Here is a 25520-nt window from a genome sequence, read left to right as displayed (position 1 = left end):
CTTGCCATCCATTTTAAGCCATAATAAGGTCAGCATGATTCTACTGCTCATAAGGTTGCCTTACCCAGGGCAGGATTTTTACAGAGGCTTTAGGATACCCTATCTAAAAAACTAAGCAGATTTTCAAAAACTGTTTTGCACTCAGAAACAGACACTGAAGGCAGAAGACATTCAAAGGGCACAAAGCTATTGAACATATAGAAGTATGAAGACTAAAAGGAAACACACCAGCCCGAGTGGTCACATGGATTTGTGAGAAATCATTAAGCAGATGTAAAGTTCTCTCTGACACTGTTTTTTTTTAAACTACATCCTAAATCCTATTCAGTACAAACATATTGGAATTATCTGCAAAATGGTAGTTCATGTGAGCATAGGGAACAATTTCTATTTTCATCACGTTTCAAAAAAGTCTTTGTTTTACATGATCTAAATTTCCAGCCTCAACTTAATAGTATCCATTGACACTCTTACAAATCACCCAAATTAATAGTTGCAGATTCCATAGAATTGTCTCTATTTGAAAAGGAAAATGCTTTTTTCTGACACTCAAATAGTATCATAATTTTAACTTATTCAGTCTGAAAAAGAGAGACAAATATAGGTAGAGCAAGGAAAAATAACTAGTAATTAGATGAAGTGGATAAATGGATGAGGTTTTATTTGACATATTTATATTTTATTTGATATATTTATAGCACGTGTGTTTTGTAAACAGTGCCAACAGCTCATGAATAAGATGAACATATTCAACTGTCTACATAAGAATGGCTTTCCAAAGCAAAGAAACCGAAGTCATCCACGTGTAGGTCACAGAAAAAAAAAATTGGGTTTTTTTGGCAAGACGTTTTTAGCACAAGTACCAGATGATAAAGACAATACTCCCCAGGAACTCTTGCTTTCAGCCCAAGAAGAAAAAGACTAGATATCTCTATGCTAGCCACTGAAATCTGACAAACAGATCAAACTGCCTGCAGCGTATTCGGGTCAGTCAGCAGTATGAATGTGTGAAAAACCTTAGGATAGAAGGAATAAGTAAAATGGAGCAAAAGAATTGGTGCTTCAGTGATGTCTGAAGCTCAACTGTTAGAACAGGAATGTTAGGGTGGGGAAAGACTTCATTATGCAATTCACCTATCTCAAGTGTGTTGCTGTAGACATAGGCCATGTAGTTATTCTGGTTTTGTGTATAACCAAATTCAGGGTAGGTGTAATCCCAACTGACTGCCATCAGATGTTACTGGGCGTATTCAAAGTGTATGCTGAAGAAAGTAACGTCACACTAAAGCATTTGCCTGTGTGGACAGTGACCTGCTTTAGAGGGAGTTCAAGAAGTTTGTAGGAGTGCGCACATCTTGCCTATGGTGGTAAGGAATGACCTCAGTGATCGATATCTATGTTACAGCAGTTCATGGAGCAGCTAATACTCAGCGTGATATAAGGGGGTTTATATGTGATTTAATACAGCCTCTTTGAGAACTCAAAGTAAAAACTTTACACATAATTTAAGTATTTTATCATTTTTCTGACCTCATAACTATTCGTCCGATCATCTAGTCGGGTAGTTTTTAAAACTAAAGTAGACTTTTCGTCTGGGTCAGCTCTTTGAACCCACAATCTGTTTGGTTGTGATTGTCTGTGTTCGCTCTGTTTCTCTGATCCATCCTTATTATCTGCCATCTCAGCAACTGAATAAGCATTTTAGAAGTCTAGGTAACAGTTTCATATCAGACAATTATTTTTACTGACTGCTCATTTCAGTCAAGTAATCATTTCAGAATTTGTTAACGATTGTCTTCTATCTTTTTATAGAGCGAGCACAGGGCAGAGTGAATCTGAAATGTGTAAATATCAGATAGGCAGCTTTTAAATGTAAAACGAGATTTGCCCAAAAGAATCAAGGAAACCACAAAGCCACAATCAACGTCATGAAAAAGGTACAAATTAACGTTAAGCTCTATAATTACTTTACAATTTAGAGGCCTCATATATATGCAGAAAATATGCCTTTGTAATGTGGTTGAAATGATATTTCTGAAAACAGATGCTTTCTCCTGCCATCTGTGATAAGTCTGTTTGTACCCCAGCCTTACTTGTTTAGAAGCCAGAATAAATAAAACAAAAATGTCTCCTGAAAAGCACTGGTAAAATAATTTCAGTTCATTAATTTTCATACCACATCATTTTCCCATGTCAATACATAGCACATTTTTCTCTCTTTCAAGAATAAGCTTATGACAATTTTATTTTATTAGCAATTAAAAAAAAAAGTTAAAAAAAGTTAAAAAAAGAAAGTTTCCTCGTCCTTTCTAGAGGGACTGCTTAACAGACTGGAGAGCTCCTCAGCTAAGAGCCGTGAGCACTTTGTGGGCACTTTCTGGCCATGTGAACCCAGACAAACCTGTGGCCAAGAAAATCTTGAGAAGCAATTGCCTTGGAGGGGCTGGTCATGACAGCCAAGAAAAGGCTGGTGTGGGACTAAGGTAGGGCTTTCAAATCTGTGCTCTCTGCTTCAAGTGTTGGCCAGAAGACCTTACTGAAGATGTTAATAGCTCTAAATTTTGGTCTTAGAGTCAGAATTTTCTCATTTACTACAAAACTGTGTACTGCAAAGTATTTTTTCAGTCTGTCGGTGCATGCAAAAGTGTCCTGATCTGCTACTTATAAATAGGGAACTATATAACATTCAACACAGTCACCAGCTGATATTTGTATCTGTCTACATCCATATCTATATCTATATCCATATCCATATCTATATACCTATATCTATATCTATATCTCTCGCAGCTGCACTGACTCTCTGTATTGAGTGCGTTTGAGAAATATTGGCTCATAATCCATTTTTTTGAAACAGCTTTTATAATCTGGATAGAAAAATTATCAAGCTTTGATGTGTAATGGATCTTTGTATGTGGATGTGCCAGCTCTGTTTTGTCCCACAATAATGTGTTTTGGTTTTTTTTCTTCTGCATCCTTTGCCTTTTCGCAGTGATATCTTATTTGAAATGAGGACAAAAGAAGCAATAAAAAGGATAACAGTAAACTTCTGCCTCAACTAGAGATAAACAGACATTTCAGAGAGAAAATAAGAGAATTTGCCCATGAGTTTAATGGTTCAGAACACTGGGACTAAATATAAAGTTTATTTCTGTCCTTCCAAGTTCTGTCTGCAGACTGCGGAGAATGACACTGTAACGTGCTCTGATTTAGTGGTTATTTTATGGCTAGGACACTACAGTGTCCCTGAGTCTTTTTATGACTAGGAAACCAGTGTGTCCCTTAGTCTTTTCACCTTGTTATAGACAGAAATAATTGCCCTAAAAAAAGACAGTAAGAAGACTATCGGAACTTCAAAATATAGAGGCTGGAAAATATTTCATTTCGTTCAAAACTGCTACTGTCTTCCCACTGAACTTTACAACAGCTGAAAAAAAAAAAGGTACTATGCAAGCCAGTAGGTCTTTAAAAATATTGGTAGGTCATTAATATTTTTAAAACATTTTAGAACACTATTACTGAAAGGTAATAGTAAAGATCTTACCATTTACTTACAGTTTAGATTTTTTTTTTCCTTCCCTTACATTTATTTTGGAATTTGAAGCGTATATTCAGTTCACTTTCTCAAGGGTGGTTTAACTCCACAGTAAGACAGATAGTGCAATTAAAAATTATTTTCTTTGAGAAACCTATTAAAACTAAAGTCTACAGTATGTGTTTATGGCATATCATAAAGTTGGTTTTGTGCGAGCTTGGAAAGTAGTATCATATGTAAATAGTAAAGATGAAAAAAAAAAAGCCTGGAACTTTCACATATAAATTTTAAATTAAGGTTTTCTCAATAAAAATAAATACAGATTGCCAGCATAACAACCACTGTGGACTCTACGAGGGATTGTGCCAATGGCAGAAATAAAAAAACAAAAAAACTTGAAAGCATTTGTGTTCTTGTTATAAGAAAGTATTTTGGGACAACATAGTGCCATTGTTATACAGTAAACACTAGATAAAACCATTTGCAGCATCATTCTCGTAAGCTTGCAAACCAAACTTGGGGGAACAGAACTAAGCAAGTGCTTATAACAAGTACATTAATTTTTAGTTTGTACACATCTATGATAAGTGATCTTGTAAATGATTTACTATTTTGATTTAAGGACACTGAAGGCCATACAGATTTCTGCAAAGCCTAGAATTTGAAGCATTTAATATTAATATAATTAGATTATGAAGACTGACACTTTTATTTATTTACCAGTCCTCCTAAAGTCAGCAAGATGGAATAGCCAGCAGAAAGAATAGCCATTTTATCTTAACAACACAACAAGCAGACCTTATTTGAATAGATGAATAAAGCTAAAATTGGCAAAAATTGTCTATAAATACTCCAGTATCACAGAACAACAGAATCATAGAATGGTTAGAGTTGGAAGGGACCTTGAAGATCATCTTGTTCCACCCCTGCCTGCCTTGACCAAGGACACCTCCCACTAGACCAGGTTGCTCAAAGCCCCATCCAGCCTGGCCCTGAACACTTCCAGGGATGGGGCATCCACAACTTTTCTGGGCAACCTGTTCTAGTGCCTCACCACCCCCACAGTAAACAATTTCTTCCCAATACCTAATCTAAAGCTCCCCTCTTTCAGTTTAAAACTATTACCCCTCATCCTATCACTGTACTCCCTGATAAAGAGTCCCTCCCCATCTTTCCTATAGGCCCCCTTCAGGTACTAGAAGGCTGCTATAAGGGCTCCCTGGAGCCTTCTCCTCTCCAGGCTGAACTGCCCCAACTCTCTCAGCCTGTCTTCATAGGAGAGGTGCTCCAGCCCTCTGATCATCTTCATGGCTCTCCTCTGGACATGGTCCAGCAGGTCCATGTCCTTCTTATGTTGGGGACTCCAGAGCTGGATGCAGTACTCCAGGTGGGGTCTCAAGAGAGCAAAGTAGAGGGGCAGAATCACCTCCCTTGACCTGCTGGCCACACTTCTTTTGATGCAGCCCATCTGCATCTTTTGATTCTTTTTTTGATGCAGTATCATAGTCTTCAAACCTCGTCCTTATAATAATGAGTGAAAAAAATTATTTAATTTTTCATTTCAAAAATCTTTGCAGTATAGTGTATCTATTAGTTTAATAATAGTGTATCTATTAGTTTAATCCATTAATTTCTATATAGAAGTATTGATATGAACATTTAGGAATCCCAGTATAAAAAGCAGAAAAATCTGGTTTTGCCTGTACTCTGTCCCTGTGTGGAAAGATTGATTTATCACTTCGGAATACCTTAGTGTCATATTGGCATACATGGATCCATCCTGGCAATGATACCTCAGTAAGTATGTGTGAGTGTTTGTATGTGAGACTATGTGTGCATATTCATATATGCATATAGATATACTCACATATGTATATATATTTACATACACACATATCTATGCTGAGTTGGGTTAGTTACAAGAGGCAGAATATGCAGTCTTCAGTTTTTAAAATCTTTCAACATTTTATAAGATGCTCTACTAAAATTTTCAAAATAATTATTAGATGGATTTTGGCAACAAGCAGGGAATGTAAGTAAAAGTTCTTTACTGATAAATACCTTCAGCTCCCTTTTTCTCTTATACATTATTGTTTACTGTTTGTAATGTTGCATTGACCATAAAATTGTCAGTGGCCCAGGGTGAAATAGCAAAAATGCAGTTTTTAAGTCTTCTTTCTTATGTCATCCACTTGTAAGGGTTGAGGGACAATAAGAGAAAAACAAAATAACAGTCTGTTTTGTGTGGATATATTTTAATGAAACAATGATGGCATGAGAAAAATTATAGCAAGCTTGGAATCTTATTAAAGAAGATCCAGCTGAGATTATTGGACAGAGTGCAGGAGAGCAAGGTCAAAGAGAAAGACAATTGATTTATGATCAAAAGTTGATTCTATTTTTCTAGATATAAATGGGACTTATTTTATAAGGTACATGCTTATCTGTGTGTGTAGTTTTTAGATAGAACAGATACATAAAGTGGAGAAAAATATCCCACTACATTTTAAAGTATTTCCTCTTCATCTCACCCCATTTGGATGGGTCTAAAATAATTTTGATGTACATATTGTGAGAAAAATGTTCTACAATATACAATGCTGTCAGAATGGAGAAAAATTACGAAAGTTTCAGAGAATAGAAATGCTGTCTCTAGCACTAACTGATTACTGAATCTAAGTGATTCAGAAAAGTATACCTTCATAGGTATTGTCATGAACAAGGTGACATGAAAGCTGGCAATTCCCTAGGCACTTTAATGGAGCTACGTTGGCACTCACTGAGATTTAACTGGTATAGTGTATGCATACAAATATTCAGAGAGACAGCATATGAAGTATACGAAGAGCATATGAATAGTTACTGTGGTTACAGTAGGTTGAAACAGGGTAGACTTTTCTTTACCAAAACAAGGATGACAGAGTTGCTCACCAACATTGAAAAAACTACAGGGGAACTCAGGGAAATTCTTCATTTGAGCAGGAAAAAGGAGCTGGGTCGTTCTGTGTTTGCCCATACTGTAGCTGCTGGGTAGGTATAGAGACCTATACAGAGAAGGACCTTCTTAGATAGTCCTGGAGAATGGGTCCACCACTGACACTATCTGCCCTAGCATATGTAGCTGTGGAATTGTAATCCTGCCTTCCTTATTCATGCATTCTATGTACACACACATATTCACAAAAGTTGGTACATTTTAAGAGAAAAGTAGAAAACTTGAATTTAACACAATAACTAGAATAATTACTTGAGCCCTCTGTAAGGACAACAAGCTGAATAATCCTGCTGGGAAAATAAACAAAACAATTTTATTCTTATAATTTTAGTTCTCCCCAGCTATCTCCTATAGCTGTCTACACATTCATTCATTATTAAACACACATTAATAGCTAGGGCATTCTTTTTAACAAGACCTATAACATGAAATACTAGGCCAATGCTTTTTCCCCCCTAGTGTTGACATCAGATTTTTTGTACAACGTATTGCAGGAGAAAGATGGAAGATCAAATTTGAAATTCAGAACTTTGTGCCTTCTTAAATTACCTGCCTGAGTCTGGGCACAGAAGTGTGCGACTGATTGTCTGCGTGTATGCCTGTGTGTTCACATCTGTACCTCTGTGCATAAATAGGTTTCAGCTTGCTATGCCTATACTCTGACCTGATATAATTAGCAAGCTCCAGCCTAATTGCATGTGTAAGCATAATGCCCAAGCCACTTAAGTTCACCGTTTCATCTGATCTTATTATCTTGGGAATAACACTTCTCTAACATCATCTGGAGAGCATCTGGCCGGCATAATGTGGGCACACACCTATGCACACGTTTTTGTAGACTCGCCCTAGAATCTCAATTCTGCTCATCATATAAGTCTAAAAATATTACCCTCATGCAAAGGTAAGTTGGGATTTTTTTTCCCCTTGTTTTTGTACCTCATACAAACTTTTTTTTTTTTCTTACAAATAAGAAGCTCTTTGACATTTCCAGTTGTATTTTGTACTTGCCTGGACCTTTGAGCTTCCACTTGCTAATATCCAGAGAGTTTCTTGACATCTTGATTTTTCAGGTGAACTTTCACTTTGTATTACTTAATCCCATCCCATTTCTACTGTCCTTTGGTTCTTCCTGCATATCACTCCTGTACGGTACTCTACAAGTGTTAGTCAGCATCCAGTATGATCCTTGAAAGTCCATTTAGTAATCTAGTCAAACTCATTAATACCACTTAGTGACTGTTATTCAATTACCTTGTCTCTAATTACTTAGATGCTTAATGTTTACTGATATGGATTCAGTCCTCTGATATGCTAAAAGCTGGAACCCTTTTTTTGGGGGATTTTAACTGTTACTCGTAGGTGTGGTCAGTTAGCCTTGGCAAACAGCTAAATATTCACCCAACCACTCATACACTCCCTCCACCCCTCCAACAGGAAACAGGGAGAAAAAAGGATGAGAAACCTTGTGGGTCGAGATAAAGACAGGGAGATTGCTTACTATTTACTATCACAGGCAAACCAGACTAATTAATTTAATTTATTGCTGATTTGGGTAGTGAGAAGCAGGAAGATGAGCAAAATGAACACCTTTCTTCCTACTCTTTCCAGGTCCTTCCTTCCAGACTGCTCTCACCACTCTGAGCAGCACGGTAGGTATATGTGTTTGGTGTGTGTTTGCTACAGTCATAGAATCATAGAATCATAGAATCAGTGAGGTTGGAAGGGACCTTTAAGATCATCAAGTCCAACCATTAACCTACCCTGATAAAAACACCACCACTCCTAAACCATGTCCCTAAGCACCTCATCTACCCTTTTCTTAAACACCTCCATGGATGGTGAATCCACCACCTCTCTGGGCAGCTTATTCCAATGTTTAATAACCCTTTCAGTGAAAAAATGCTTCCTAATATCCAATCTAAACCTGCCCTGACATAACTTGAACCCATTTCCTCTTGTCCTATCACTTGTCGCCAGGGAGAAGAGGTCAGCTCCCATCTCTCTAAAACCTCCTTTCAGGTAGTTGTAGAGGGTGATAAGGTCTCCCCTCAGCCTCCTCTTCTCCAGGCTAAACAACCCCAGATCCCTCAGTCGTTCCTCATAAGGTTTGTCCTCCAGACCCTTCACCAGCTTTGTAGCCCTTCTCTGGACACGCTCCAACACCTCAATGTCCTTCTTGTAGTGAGGGGCCCAAAACTGAACACAGTACTCGAGGTGAGGCCTCACCAGTGCCGAGTACAGGGGGATGATTACTTCCCTAGTCCGGCTCACCACACTATTCCTGATGCAGGCCAGGATGGTGTTGGCCTTCTTGGCTGCCTGGGCACACTGCTGGCTCATGCTCAGCCAGCTGTCCACCAACACCCCCAGGTCCTTTTCTGCCAGGCAGCTTTCGAGCCACTCTGCCCCAATCCTGTAGTGCTGCATGGGGTTGTTGTGACCCAAGTGCAGGACCCGACACTTGGCCTTGTTGAACCTCATACCATTGGCCTCAGCCCATCTGTCCAGCCTGTCCAGATCCCTCTGCAGAGCCAATCTACCCTCAAGCAGATCAACACACCCCCCTAGTTTAGTGTCGTCTCCGAACTTACTGAGGGTGCATTCGATCCCCTCATCCAGATCGTTGATAAAGATATTAAAGAGAACGGGCCCCAGCACCGATCCCTGGGGGACACCACTCGTGACTGGATACATAGTACACATAGTACACATAGTACACTGGATACATAGTGGTCAGTACATAGCAGTTTCTCTCTGCTGCTCCTTCCTCCTCAGAATTTTCCTCTGCTCTCATGTGGGCTCTCCATGGGCCACAGTTCCTTCAGGAACATCGAACTGTTCCAGCACGACTCCTCCCCAGGCCACAGTATCACAGAATCACAGAATCACAGAATCATCAGAGTTGGAAGGGACCTCTAGAGATCATCTAGTCCAACTCTCCTGCTAAAGCAGGATTGCCCAGAGCACATTACTCAGGACTGCATCCAGGCGGGTCTTGAAAATCTCCAGGGAAGGGGACTCCACAACCTCCCTGGGCAGCCTGTTCCAGTGCTCTGTCACCCTCACCGTAAAGAACTGTTTCCGTGTATTTGAACGGAACTTCCTGTGTTCTAACTTGTGCCCATTGCCCCTCGTCCTGTCACTTGGAACCAATGAAAAGAGCCTGGCTCCATCCTTCTTCAACCCACCCTTTAGATACTTGTATGCCATAATAAGGTCTCCCCTCAGCCTTCTCTTCTCCAGGCTAAAGAGTCCCAGCTCTCTCAGCCTTTCCTCATAAGGGAGGTGCTCCAAGCCCTTAATCATCTTAGTTGCCCTAAGTAGATATCTACTCTGCCATGGAGCACTTCCTTCTTCTCTGACCTTGGTATTTCCTCTATTGTTTGCCACTCTTTTTCTTTCCTCCTTCTCTCTCTGTGCAATGTTTTCTACCCTTTCTTAAATACGATTACCAAGAGGTGTCACCAGCTTGGCTGATGGGCTCAGCTGTCTCCTGTGGGGAGTTGATAGTGGAGCCAGCTCAAACAGGCTGCGTCTAGCACAGGGCAGACACTGGCGTCTTCCCACAGAGGCCACATCTGCAACCCCATCCCCTTTTCTCTCTCCCTCCCGGCTACCTTGCCCTTGTCACCTATGCCCAACTCATTAGTTTTACTCTTTTAGAAACATAGTTCCAATACTTAAGATATTGCATTACATTATTTTTTTTTTAAACTATTTGCTCCTTTTGGGACATTTTTTCACATCAGATAATGAGGCCTTAAATGAAAAATGGAAGAGTTGTTTTAGTACTTTGTGAGAGCTATTCTTTCTAATCTATAGATTTTAGGGCCAACAGGGGACTGAAAGTCATCTGGTCTAAGGTCCTGTATAATGCAGACCATAGGGTTTCAGCCATTGTAATTTATTCTGTCTGATCATGATAAATGGTTTTTCACTAAAGCATATGTGTTAACTGTGCTTAGAAGCCGTGAAATAAAAACCTGTTGAGCTCAACAGTCATAGCCACTGTCTTCAGTTTGAGGTAAGTGTAAGGAATGACCAAGCTCCTTTACAGAATCACGTGGCTGAAACCGTAGGCATCATTAACCAATTCCCAGGCATGTGAGAAACCTCAAGTACTAGTTGCACCATATGTTTTAAGATGCTTGATGGAGCTTCATGCAGAATGCTTACACTGTGTATTTAAATAAAAAAAAAAAAAAAAAAAAAGAAAAAAAGTAAAACTTCACAGAACTACAAAAATAAAGAACAAAAGCCACCAAACACAACCATGAAAAATTTTGAAGCATGACTGACTGATAAACAGTAAGAAAAGTTTTGCATGATGTGTGAAAGGGAATAAAGAAACCAGTTTGGCTGTTTTCTTAACAGAAAAATTTCCATGCGTTCTTTGTAAGTAAATACCGATGCATGGAAGAAATACCAGATTCTTTTATGCATTTCTGGTTTTGAGACAAGTAAACAACTTCTGGACAAAAAAAATAATGACTTGGAAAAAAATCCCCTTTTTTCCATGCAGCTGTAGAGTCTTAGTTTATAGACTTTTTAAAAATATAGAGAATCTAATGTTTTTCTGTTTTTGAAAATTCATCATCCTCAGGTCTTTATGTCATTAGCAACTTTTATTTCCTTTGTACTCAATGCATTCCATGACCCAAACATGACCTGTTCCAGTAAAACAAAGAGTAGTTTTCTATTGACATCCTTGACAGAAATCTTCCAGTTCCACACACAAATAGGAGAGTAACATTGCCACTCAAGTAAACTGGTTCAAGGGAGCTGTGTTGATTTACCAAAGCTCTGATAACATATTGACAATGTCTGTAAGGTATATTCAGTCTCACTCCTAAAGTTCAGTTTGTCTGAAGTGAACCTTGGGGTACCGGTCTACCAGCCTATGGTCAGGAACCTGAAGAAATCTCATGTGAAGAACCAGTGCACAAGGACTGTCATCAACTTTTATGTATAGATTTCGCTCATAATGATCTAAGTTGTTGAGACTGACTGGTGAACACTCAGACTTCACAGTGGAGTTGCAGTATGCCTGGAGGGCGTATCTGGATCAGGTGGTCAGAAGCAAGCCAAGTTCAGTAATTCAGACATTGTTACCAAATGCAGTATAAAGGACAGTAAATTAATTCCCAAGTACTTTCTTACAATCTACTGCGCCATATTTTCTGAGGATACTAGAAACATTTTGTCTCACCCTTTAATGGTGGGACTAGCTCAACAGATGGGCAGTAAAACACAGCTTAACTGCAGGTTAAAAAGGCAAAAGTCAATAAAGACAAATACATACAAAGGGCAAAGTTGTTAGCAGAAACGTATTGATGTCCTTCAGTGTCTTGTCCAAGCCTTGCTCTATATTGCTCTACTTCCGTCCTTACAGGAAGGAATCGCTCAAGTCCACATACAGAAAATAAACAGAGCAGTTGCCACCCAAATCTCACTGTTTCTCTCAAATCAACAGCTGCTTTTCGGAACATGTTGCTTTTGTCAAGTGAGGCTGTGGTTTAATTCCAGAGGCTTGCCTGTGAGTGAAGAAAGCACAGCCAAAGCCACCAGCAGTGTGATTCAACTTTCAGCAGCCCAGAGTTAAGCCTCTGGAATTGTGACCCCCTAAAGGAAGATAAAAGCCCAGGCAGGGGAATTAGTGTGAACTTGCACTGTTAAACAGACGTATATACCACTGAGAAGGACGCCTGCTCTCTTATTGCTGCCACTTACTATTGCTCTGAGTAATGATACTAAAGAGCTAACCACTAAAACAAAGGGAATAGGAAACAAGAAAATAGGGGGGATTAATAAAAATTGGGGATGGAAAAATATAGGTTTCTTGCCACAAATAGTCAAAAAAATATGTACATAAGAAAGAGCTAGAAACACAGCAACTACAGGAATCACTCTTCCAAGCCAACGTATTACGTAGGATTATAAGAGTTTTTTTTTTCCCTGCAGGCTGTGGTAATTTATACGATTCAGTTCTGATTTTCATTAAAATGAAGGAAAGAGGCTGTATTTTAAATACAGTAAAGCGTACGGTCTGAAGGATTACTACTGGGAATTTGCACTCAGAGGAGAGGGAAAGCACTCTGTTCAAACACAAGGTCTGGGCACTGAATCGTAAGTTTCTTTAATTGGCCTTGTATCTTGATACTAAAGCAAAAGTCGAGAAGCGTTTTCAAAGAAGCCTAAATATACTCAAACCTCAATGACTTTTAATACGATTTTCGTGTCAACACCCTTGGTGTCTTTTGAAAATCTTCACCTGGAAGACTAGTGGAAGTATGGCCTTAGGGCTTCACTTATTCATACTTTGTTGCTTCTGTCCCTTGTGTGTTTTTTTTGTAAATAGAACTCTTTTATTCCACATCTGTTGGGGGCAGGAGCGATAGGAGGGGAAGGAAGATGAACCCTCTCCTCTAGATTTATGCAAAGAAATAGGGTCAACATTATAAGCAGGGGAAAAGTTTTAAAGGATATTTACAGTACTGGATTTCCAGACATATTTAAATACAAAGTAAATCAGCTTCTTATCCACTGTACACATTGCAGATGTTAATACCTGACAATTTTGAAATTGATGCATCACGTAATCTAAATCAGTTTGCTGACGTAGTTTGAAAAGAAGATTCACCCTGCCTCTTTAATTTCCAGTGACTACTCCCTATTTGGAATGGTTTATTTGCAATAAATAGTTTCATAAATAGAAGCAGATCATTATGGAGACAAAGGGAATAATGATTTTATTGACAGCTTGAATTAAGTTTATTTATTTATTTATTTATTTATTTTCTGGCTAAAATCTAATTTTCAGATGTTTTGCAGTCTGCTTTAAGATTCTTTTCTCCCCAGTGACCATGACGTCTCTAAGAATCATTTTACTCTGTTGTCTAAATTATTCAAGCTTGTAGTATTTTGTATCCTACCAGTGCACAATATTTTCAGACTGGCAACCTGTCACAAATGAGTTCCCCCAGGGATCGATACTGGGCCCAGTGCTGTTTAATATCTTCATAAGTAACTTGGATGATGGGAGGAAGTGTACCCTGATGAAGTTTGCTGATGATACCAAACTGAGTGGGGAAGTGGACACTTCGGAAGGGAGAGTCACCCTGCAGGAAGACCTGGATAGGCTGGAAGAGTGGGCTAACAAGAACCTTATGAAGTTCAACAAGGAGAAAGGAGAAAGGAAAAAGCAAAAAGAAAGAAAAGGAAAGGGGAAAGGGTGAGGAAAGGAGAAAGGGAAGAAGAAAGGATACAGAGATTTTATTTAATTTTTTATAGAGTAGCAAGCTTACTACAGCTAGAGAACAAAAAGTTCTAAATAAAGGAAGTGAACATTCATTTAGGCTCATTACACTTGGTAATAAAATGTAGTATCAATCATTAGGAGACAGATGGATTAAAGGGAGCTTTTGAAAATCCTGCATGAAGATTCTTCATCTCCTAATGGAGACAGAAGGAGAAGACAGGCCTATGTGGGCACAGAGAATCCATCTTAATATCTTCCTCCCTCTTTCTAAACCCTGGAAACAAGCTTTGATTGTTAGAAGGAATAAGGATAAACAAAAAAGCCTGTTCCTACTTTGTTTTTGAAGTGAAAAATAGACTTCAGCACTTCACATTTCCTTGTAGGTTTGGATTTCCTTTGTAGGTAGGTTAGACCCCTTCCCTGGAGGTGTTCAAGGCCAGGCTGGATGTGGCCTTGGGCAACCTGATCTAGTGGGAGGTGTCCCTGCCTATGGCAGGGGGATTGGAACTCGATGATCTTCAAGGTCCCTTCCAACCGAAACCATTCTGTGATCCTATGATTCTATATCATTGTGCACATCGTAAGATATTCTGTACATCTTTCCCATAGTCTGCCCTTATCCTCACCTCATACAAAACCAGCTAAAAACCCTTCCAAGGCACTACCGATGGGGTTTTACCAAGTTCATGACTTCCAAAACCCTTTAAGACAGAATATTCTGATGTGTAGGATCTATCAAACAGATTAGTGAAGAGAGGCAGAGAAGGTGCATTTGGGAAACATAGGTCTTTGAAAACACAGAGCAACTGTGAGTGTGTTCAGTTCTTTGGCCAAAATGCTTGATTTTCAAAGTCTCAGAAAAGCTTCCCTGAGGGATATGAATTTTACAAGAGCTACCATATATCACTCTATTTGTTTCTTTGACAGAATTCCTTTTTTTTTCAGCTCATTAATACCATTGTCAATGGGTGATTTAATTACTCATATGTAGGGGAGATCTGGTTTCCTCTGTTTTTGGAATGGCTTATTAATGCTCATTTCTTAAAAGTATTTGCCAGCTTTAATTCAGCCACAGTCCCTAGTATATCCAAATAGTGTTTTGATACAATATATTGTTCCTAATGTGCTTTCTAATCATTGCTCAGCTTATGTCAGGAGCAAAGGATATGAAAGATATTGGCCCCAGCTGTCTACTGTTCCAGCATTAGCTACAATTTACTAAATCAGCTTAGGGTAAATACTCTAGTATCCAGTAAATTTTGTTTAATATATAGCAGGCCAAACTAAGCACAGGATATGAGTGCACTCAGCTGATGTAGATCAGCAATTCTTGCTGCTGCAACTCTTCTGCAAGGTATGCTGAATAAATATGATTTCTTTTTCATCATTCTTTTTTGTTTCTTGGATCTGTATTTGTAGAAGATTCATAAATAACCATTTCTCATGCATACCAGATTGCTTTCCAGATTCAGTTACGGGATATTTTACATTTTGTTCCGGACTATTTACTTTTGTGAATGCCTTTTTGAACCTTATTCTAATATTTTCCCTAGTAAGTGATTAATTGAGGTTCCTCAGTAAAGTTGAGATCAAATCAAAAGAATGAAGTTTTCTCTCAGTGTATCCCCAGTCCTGATTTTATGATTCCCATCTCTGATGCTCATAAGGAAGCCAGTTCACTTTGTAAAAGAGTTTGGGTGATGAGTAGTATATTTTCTTCTACTTTTTCTAACAATAAGAGCCTTAAAAGTAATGTGCTGAGACTTCAGAAGAAAAACAGTTCATGACAGAAACTGGGTAGAAGAAACTACATGGAACAGATCTCCACAAATAATAGGTAGTTGTTTAGGTTGCTACCACCTCTTGGCCCGCTACTAAATCTTTAGGTGTTTTATTTTAATACTGTTCTGGAAGTAAGAACTTGAACTGAAGTCTTTCCCCTGGGTACCTGGTCTAAGAGTCAAGTTAATGAATAATTCATGCATATTCTTTTCTTCTCTCTAGCCTAAATACTTGGTCATTTCATGAAAACAGGATTAAATACATCAGGAAAAAATAAAAATTCCCTAATCTATGAAATTATATCACATTTAATATTTTTCAATGGAAGTGAAATCAAATCCTCTCATACAGAACAAATTTGTACTCCCCAGGACAAGAAATCAATGAAATAATGAATAGTGGATACCACATTTTCATTGCCTTTGGCACTTAACCTGCGAACAGGTAGATGTCTATGTATCCCATTTGGGGGATAAGAACCTTCTTACAGCAATGAATAAGCTACCATAGTCTTCAGAGCAGTTGAGCTTCATGCTTCCTCTTCTGACATTATCCTTCTTTTGACTTTCTTTGGTGTCCCACTACAATTAGTGGGCTAGCTTTCCTGTCTCCAGCTCCCAGACACTTAACTCCTTCTAGACATGAAACTAAGAGGTAAGCACTTCACTCAAGCACACAGATGCTAGGAATGAAAGAGACCAGAGACTGAGTGCTATGAAATCAGTCTCGTAATACTTTGTTCTTTTCTTAATCTACTTCTCAGATTCTCTCTTGACTTAATTCAGAGAGAATAGTTCTTCCCTATTTTTCAAGCGATAAACATCTGCAAGGTGTCCTGATGCACCCTCTTCAGGTGCATATAAGTGTCTTATTCTAAGATGTACTGGATCTACTCAGAAGGACAATACTGAGATAGAAGAGAATCTTGGCACTTTCCACAGGGAACTCGCTTGCTTATATATTGAAAAGACATCTAGCACATACTCAGTTTATCGATTTTTAGAAAACTAACAAAGAACACAAAATAGAGAGGTGGATTTCCCTCAGCAGGACATCAGGCATCAAAAATTCTTCAAATAAGGAGATAAATAATCCATCTGGTATGCACTTTCTAATGAGAGAATTGTCTGTTTCTCTATAAATTTATGCAGGTAATTCATTACAGTCCATTAGTAAAAATAATCATGATCTATGTAGTGTTACTGTTATTGCTACTGCTGCTGTTATTGCTGTTACTATTACTGTTACTGTTACAGTTACTGTTGCTATTATTGAATTATTATTATCTCATCTTCCAGTCATGAACCAGGATCTTATTGTCCTATTTTCATTTTCTGGTTTACGGCTGAGACTTCTTTTCTGTTCCCTTTAATACCTTGCATACATTGTCTGAAATTCACTTTTTGCCTGCCTATGAAGCAATGAGGATTGCCAAATCTGGCACAGAATCTTTCAGTCTCTAAGAAGAGGAAGACTTCTAAGAGGAAACTGCCTCTCCCTCTCTTTCTCGTACACAGGTTCATTCACACACACATATATAACTGGAAACAAAAATGACGTTCAAAGAATGTTTAAGGTGGCTACAGAAAACAATGAATGAAAGGAAGTGTAAGTCAAGGGTGAAAGGTACCATATGTCCTTAAAAGCCTTGGCACAATGGGGAACCACCTAAATAGCTTTTTTAATGCACCCTGTCGTGCCTAGTTATTGATGGACATATGGTACATTTCACTCTGAACTGTGAATTTCCTGAAACAGCTGAAATGCTCTTTTAATGTTTTTCTGGATAATGACACATTCGCAGCATACATTATTTAACCATTCCTCCTTGACCCTTTAGGGGGCCCAGGTACTTTATCAGTCTATAGAAACCAGGATATCAGTGGATCATGTGTCTCCTGGTTGCATAAATGTGTCTTACTCACTGGCATATTCTCCACAGCCTTGAAGTTGTTGGTGACTGTGCACCATGAGAAGTCCAGCAAGACATTCAAGATTGCTGCCTTCTGGTAAGATCACAGGCAGGCTCAAGACACAGGTGCATAACAGAGTTAAGCATGAGAGTAGCTCTTTGCTTTGATTGTGGTACGGTTCATCTCCTTATTTTCATTTTCCTTATTTTTCACAAGATAAATGGAGAAAAGTGCATGGGCATACATGGACAAATTAAGACAGACCCAATGGACCCAAGTGAAAACATTTAAGGTAATGAAATAATATGATATTGGTATATTATATTATTCTCCCTGTAGTTCTAACTCCTCTGTGTAGCTCCTCCTGTGACATGTCAACCTTTACACATTCCGCAGCATCATTCATTTTTTAATTCACTGCTGACTGGTAAATTGTAATTTCTTAATTATTATGATCAGTTACTGTCAGTGTGAGATCTAACTTATAAATCCATTTGGGCAAACAGATCAAAGGAGAGAAATTACATTATCTGCAAGATTATATCTTTCTTGTTATTTTAAAAACCCAAAAGTATAAATTTTCAGATTAAAAAACTTTTAAAAATAATCATTTGATCTAAATAAACTGATTTTCTCATACCAGAAACTTTATTTGAACAATTTTCTTACTGTCCTTTAGGAGAATTACTGATTGATGAAAAACTTAGGTTAATAAAGTTTTAAAGGCTGTTCTTTCTGTTTTATTGCTACTGCACTTTCCTTTTGTTATCACCTCCTTTCTGTAAAGGGGACATCAATCTCTTCATAACTTCTGGGGTGTAATGCGCTGCACAAATAGAATTTTTGTATGATAAACCAGAGCAATCAGGCATCTGAGTGGTTCAGAGAGATTGCCACTGTAGCTTTACATTAATTTAATCTTCTCTTTCCTGAAACTTTAGATGACATATTCAATTACAACAGCTAAAAATAAGCAAGAAGAAATAATTAAGCAGTTTCCCCACCATATATTTTATAGAAGTAGCATCTACTTCATTATGTAATCACTGATTCCTGTACTGCATGCCAGATTATCATGTTAAAGAGCTCTCACGTATAGAATCGAACTGCTTCTTTATTAAAATAACTGTTTCAAGAAATGCTGTGGTCAATAAAAAGGGCATATAAATTTGCTATTTTGACACCCAAAAGGCAAAAAGTCATGAATAATGAGAGTTTATCTGGTTGCTGTTCTGTTGTTTTTTTTTCCTGCAAGGATTATATTCTAGTTTTTTTGTAGTCATACCCAACGTGCTGTTCTGAAAGCTGATGTTGCTGTTTTCCCAACCTTATTTAATTAAGATAACACTGACTCTGTCCTAGGTCTTACTCACACAAATGTTCATTTCTTACAGAGATTACTTCTACCCACCCAAATTTCAAATCAATCATAACCTGTCAGATGCTGCATCAGTTCTGTCCCAGCCCTCTACTTTCACATCAAATTTGCAAAGCAGATCCTCCTCCTCATTTAATTTTACCTTCCTGTTCTGTCCTTCTGCTTCTTCTGGTATGCTACAGCATTTTCTTGATGCCTGGGGAGTGAAGTTGCAAGGTCCTCCCACCTTTTCAGGAGGAGGTACTGCACTGAGGAGGAATAAGTAATGGAGAGAACAGAGTAAAATATAGCAGAGTTTTCCTGCAGCAGAACTGACTAAGCGCTTCTCTCCCAGAGGAAGGCAAATTGGGTAGGCAGGCGGTTGAATGAGTTCCCTTCCCTCTCCCAAGTAAGACCAAAATTTGTGCAAATACCGGAATTTATTGCATTTATATCATAAGACTCAGTCCTGACAAAATACACTCGCTGGATCTCACCAAAGCACAGAAAATAGAAGCTGTACTCCTCCAGAGACATGTTTGTCAACACCTGTAGTAGAAACTGGAGAATCGTTAGTGTAGAGATTCTGATGACAAGAGATTGGTTTGATTTCTAATAGGCTGTACTTTAATTATAAAATGTCTATCATTGTTTTATAAACCAAAGAATTGGAAATATAATAAAAAAACAGTCATGAACTTTGAGTGGTATGATTTTCAAATGCCTATTTCAGGGTTTTATAATATTTATGATTGAAAGTACCGTAATATTGATATGCTAATTAGCACTAATACAAAATCTCCCTATGATTATCCAAACAAAAATAAAAATCACAAGCAAATATCAATCTGATAAGCTTTTTTACTTTGAAGTATATCACGTTCTGAATGCTGACACAGGAGAACACTCCTAACAGGACAAGAAGGTGAGCTGCTTTCTCTGTTTTGGGCATAGAAACCTTGTCATTATGGAGAGGTCTGAATCTCACAGTGTTACACCCTGATTGTCATTAGTAACTTAAAATTGTAATTATATCTTAACAGAAATGGGCTTGTTCATTATCAAACTCAAGAAATGCTGGAAAACACTCTTCAAGCTGAGGTGTTTTAATTTTCAACGTCTTTTGTATGGCTTAGATTTTATTGTCTGCTTCCATATTCTGTATACCAAGTCTACAATCAATATAAAAACCTGGCAAATAATGTTAAAATTCCATTCCTCTTCACTTGTCCACAATTTGCCAACTTTCCAGCACAGCACTTCCTAATTGTAAACTCAAACACCAGCTGTCACACATAAAAGTATTGATGGAAACGAAAACTCCTGGAACTTAACAGCAAAGCAAATGCTGAAGTGAAAGATTTATGAACACAAGAGAATTTTTGAAGTTCTTAATGTTAGAAAGTAGCTCCATCCAAACTTCCTATCATACTCCAAATAGCTAACCTAAGAACTGAATTGCTGCCCACAGCTTGCAGATTTAAACTACAATTAAATTAAAGTAAATTACACTTATCCACAAGTTCTTTTTTTTTTTTTTTCAGTTTTATATCACATGTAGAGATTAGCCTTGGAAAATGTTATTATAGTGTGAGGGCTTCTGTAGAGAATGAGAAGACTTTTTTTTGTACAGACGAATATTTAGGATTTACAGTAAATAGTAATTGTATAAAAGAAATATAACTCACATTCACAGAGGTCTCACAAGGTGCTCACAATGTTATGGATCCTGAAGTTTTAGATGGCAATAATTGCTAGACAAAATATTCACGGTTATGAGAAGAGAGAACACAAAGACAAATCTGCACCTAATTAGGTGGAAAAGGTGTCCTCTAGTCTCTGGAAATCCACCCCTTCATAGGAAAAGATTGCTTGTTCCTTTGTAAACAGAAAGACAATGGAGAGCTCCATGATTGTCATATAAACCCAAATCCCACTAATGGACAGTATACAGGCCTACAACTCATTCCATTTAAGTAACATTGGGTAGAAAATGGTGTGACGCTGTAGAGGTACACACCTGCATTCACAGACTGTCCTTTTTTTTAAAATTTCCTGATAAGCTCCGTATACTTTATAGATTCATTTTTATATACAATTTTCCACTTCAAAATGGGATATGAACTCCGTGCAAACACAGAATCACAGAATGGTTTAGGTTGGAAGGGACCTTGAAGATCATCTAGTTCCAACCCCGCTGCCATGGGCTGGGACACCTCCCACTAGATCAGGTTGCTGAAAGCCCCATCCAACCTGGCCTTGAACACCTCCAGGGATGGAGCTTCCACAACTTCTCTGGGCAGCCTGTTCCAGTGCCTAACCACCATCACAGTGAAAAATTTCTTCCTAATATCTAATCGAAGTCTACCTTCTTTCAGTTTAAAGCCATTCCCCCTCATCCTATCATTACAGGCTCTTGTAAAAAGTCCTTCCCCATCTTTCCTGTAGGCCCCCTTTAGGTACTGGAAGGCCGCAATAAGGTCTTCCCAGAGCCTTCTCTTCTCCAGGCTGAACAACCCCAACTCTCTCAGCCTGTCAACATGGATTTTAATATTCTAGATATTACTTATAAGCAAATACTCTTTTCTGATATTGCCTATGTAAAACCCAGTGTACTATACAGGTCTTGCAGATTCTTACTCTAGAAATGAAACATGTCTAAAATGTACTTAAGACCAGATACAGCTCAGAAATATTTATGCATTCTTTGCTGGCAAGGAAGTAGTTATTCTCTCTAAAATAACCGCAAAATTTTGATTTTTTTTTCCCCCATCTCTATTTTGTTGTTGAAATCTGAAAATCTTTAATTAGCCACTTATTTACTTGGAAACGCACACATATGTACACCTTATTATAATAATGTTGTCAAAACACTAAAATTAGAGAAAAAATAGGTAGGGCTACTCATAAAAAAAAGGCATCCACAAATTACTACTGCCATCTATTGGTAATAGCTTGGAACTACAAGCTGTTATAATTTGTATAACAGGTTAAATTATTAAACATTTGAGTCATGACATCCTATCAGTAGAGAGACTTAAAAAGGAAATAGGATATTACTTAAAGCACTTGCAAGAGACCAGCTCTTGAAGAATATCTTCAGTGAGAGATGTGGGTATGCTTGGAGGTGTTCTTGTCTATTTTGGGGAGTTGAGTTTAGTCTGTGTTTTTCCATGAATGACCTTAATAAAGGGCCTGGAGCTAACGATCCCTAATCATGCCAAGTATTACTTTTTGCACTATCCAATAAAGGACTCAGGTGCCTAAAAGCTCTTCACAATAATGGAAACTTTCAGTCCTTTAGAGCACAACCCAGCCCTGTGTTTCAGCAACCCGGTCTGAGCACACCAGCAGAGGTGGATAGCTTCTGACTGGAATCCAGAAGTGCAGCACCTCTGAGCATGAAGCTGTTTAAATTTAATAGCTAGCTGCCTAGGCTGGGCACTGGATTGTATTAGAAATCTGTCTGGACCTGATGTACCCAGGTTAGTGTTACAGAGGAAGAGCTTCCATCTCAACTGGGATCTGCAGCCTGAAGGACTCTCTTCACTGTCCAAAGACTCTCAATAAAGTGAATAAAGCCACTTCTATGTGACAGCCCAAATAACTTACTTGTGCAGAGAGCAGGAAGGCCAGGTTTATCTCCGGGCTTGACTGGGCTTGCACTCCCAGCTATCCTCCCAGGAGACTGTTCTTCCTGCTGAATATGTTTTATTCTGAGAGCAAGAGGGGAGTGTTAACTACTGCTCTCACTGAAGATGAAAGACAATAAATCAAGATTGGGGATCTCAAGAGAGGCCATGACTAGGACACTTGGGCATGCGTCTACCAGATAAGATCCCTTGTTTGCAACTTTCTTTCCAAGAGTCCTGCCTTTTGCAAGAGTCAGCCTCATGATCAAGGTGGCTTACTTCCCAATGAATTCACAGGTCTTCTCTGTCCTGGGCAAGTGCTCTGACCAGCAGTGTATTCAACATCAAAGCCAATAACAATACTGAGTACCAGGGCTTGTTAGAGGTAAGTGGAGCCTGTGACTTCAGGTCCCTGCAGAAGGTGATGCCATCCATGCATATGAGTGTGTGGTGACAGAATAACCCAGCTCAAGACACTCAGGAATTAGGGATCTAATTCTCACAGTAAATGCCTAAATACTTTTTTTGGTAACAGACATTAACCCATGACTAACGATTCTGAAGGTGCTTTCTATGTTGCAATTTTCAAATGTATGTATCATAGAATCATAGAATCATAGAATGGTTTAGGTTGGAAAGGACCTTGAAGATCATCGAGTTCCAACCCCCCTGCCATAGGCAGGGACACCTCTCACTAGACCAGGTTGCCCAAGGCCACGTCCAGCCTGGCCTTGAACACCTCCAGGGATGGGGCCTCAACAACCTCTCTGGGCAACAACTGGTATATCCAGTCTAAGGTTATTAATTGTTCTCTTCAGGAAGTCACACAGAATTCACAGCAAATGAATGGTGAAAAATGGTTGGTTGATTAAAACAACAGGTTAATGTTACATTTCAAACAAACAAAAAAGATGAGTAATGCAGATATCAGTGAAACAGACCCAATCAGATAGAAATTATGCAGTATTTGCATATGTCTTCTTCCTTATTTAACAGACAAAGAAAAAAAGTTTTGTCTGGTTTTTAGCCTATGAGGAGGGATTACAATATTAGTTTGCTGGTGCAATGATAGCAATGGACATTGTCTTTACTGACATATGCCATTTCTTCATACTCCTAGTTTCTCAAAATCAAGGTCCTTACTCTATATTCAACCCATTTTCTCTCCTCTCACCAATGCTTCTTTCCAGTTCACAAAGAAGGATCAGGTGCTAATGTCATACCTTCACCATGTACTCCATCCACACTTGTGGTGGACATAGTCATTTTCCAGATTACAGACACAGCTCACCAACATCACATTCCTCTCCCGACCTTCCTTCCACCTCTGCAGCCAACCTAGATCCCAGTCAGACTGGTGATTAAATCAAAATCTGCTTCTACAAAGGTGAGGACAAGACAACTCCATTCCCAATGGATGTGGAAAATTACATGGTGAAAGCACAGCAGTTGCTCCAGGGACAATTTTCCCCAAATAATTCAGTGCCCTGAGACAGAGTAAACACCATAGCCCCTACAATGAACAGCTGTAGACTTTATGCCTGTGTCCCCAGCTTTTACCCTTTGCTGAGATATGATAGCAGCTCTGGTTTTAGGGAAGTAGATAGGGGGTACAAGACCATACCATAACTCCTCTGCCTCACTCCTGTCCTTTATGCCTCTGCTGGGATAAACCCCTATTTTAATGGATTTTCTCCCCCACAAGAGCCCTTTAGGGGTCAAAAAAGGAAAAGGTTGGATGTGCAAACATGGGAGCCACGGCCAAGGACTGCTGAGGCTGAACATTGCAATTCTTGGGAGGCTGCTGTCTGCAGAAGCTGCTCTGACGCTTCTACAGATTTTGCCATCAAAATCCCATCGTGTTGTTGCCCTAGGCAACGTCTTGCTTTGCCTAAGGACATCCCTGGTGCCTAACAGCACACAAGCCAGATTTAAAACCGGCGCTGTTCCCATTTCTGACACCTCTGTTGCATCCCAGAATCACCATAACTTTGAAACTGTTCAGAAATCACCAGCAGGAAGCGTGCTAGTCACTGGGCCTCTTCTTGCCTAAAAATATGACCTGCAAAAGGTATTAACCCCTTGTCATTTAGGAAAATTGGTTTTGTTCCATTTGGTTCATTCATGTCAGCTGAATCTGACCTAAACTTCTGCTTATTGTAATTAAGACATAGCAGGAGATGAGAGTGATAGTCTTTCTAGTTGTTAACATGAAAATGTTTTCAGTCAAATGGTATTTACCTTAGGAAAAGTCAAAGATTTCCTCCTGCCCTTAGTGTTACTATTGGTTGGTGAAGGCAGTTTTTGCAGGACTTTTTAAAATGCATATTTACTCGGCTATATTTGTGAAATGTAACAAGGCAGAAATATTATGTCTTTGATAATGAAAGAACAAATTTTTGAGCACAGAAAGAAACGTAGAAAGAACTTGAAACATATTATATCTCTCTTTTTTTTTTAACCAGCAGTTTTCTCTTGTGCCTACTCCTAAAGCAATTTTTGAAGTACTTCGCTGTGTTTCAGAGAGGCAGTTACAATCTCCATCATGCAAATTGTCCAAGCTGTCATTTGAAAGCAACAGTTTCTGTGCTTGTCAGACTGAAGGGCAGAGAAAATGAGCAATTTTCCCATCCCATGGGTGATATTGAAAGGGGTGGGGAATTCACCCAGCTGTTAAAATCTTAGCATATTCCAACTGAGTCATATTTTTCCTTTTTTCTCCCTTTTGCCCCCCCTCTTTTTTTTTTTTTTTTAATCTAGAACTTCTTCATTCAAGGTTCTAACTATGACCATCCTTGCTGTAGTCATGTTTAACAAAAAAATACATTTGCATTCTCCTGCAATGCGAAAGCTGGTATTTGTCACTGCTTCTGAACTGTAAAGGGGTTGAACAAAATTTTCTTCTCACTTTGTGTTTCCCATCTTTCACTGATCCCTCAGGGACGGTACTGCTAAAATTGTGTTGTAACTTGCTGTAACTTCACAGAGCTACACTGAGGAGATGACCATCAAAACAGAGGTATTTGCCCTGACAATATTTTTTTCTTG

The sequence above is a fragment of the Vanellus vanellus genome, assembly GCF_965231255.1.
Source record: "Vanellus vanellus genome assembly, chromosome: 6".
In the NCBI taxonomy this organism is placed as follows: Eukaryota; Metazoa; Chordata; class Aves; order Charadriiformes; family Charadriidae; genus Vanellus; species Vanellus vanellus.
The sequence above is the reverse complement of the archived record's forward strand: the minus strand, read 5'-3'. Positions refer to the sequence as shown.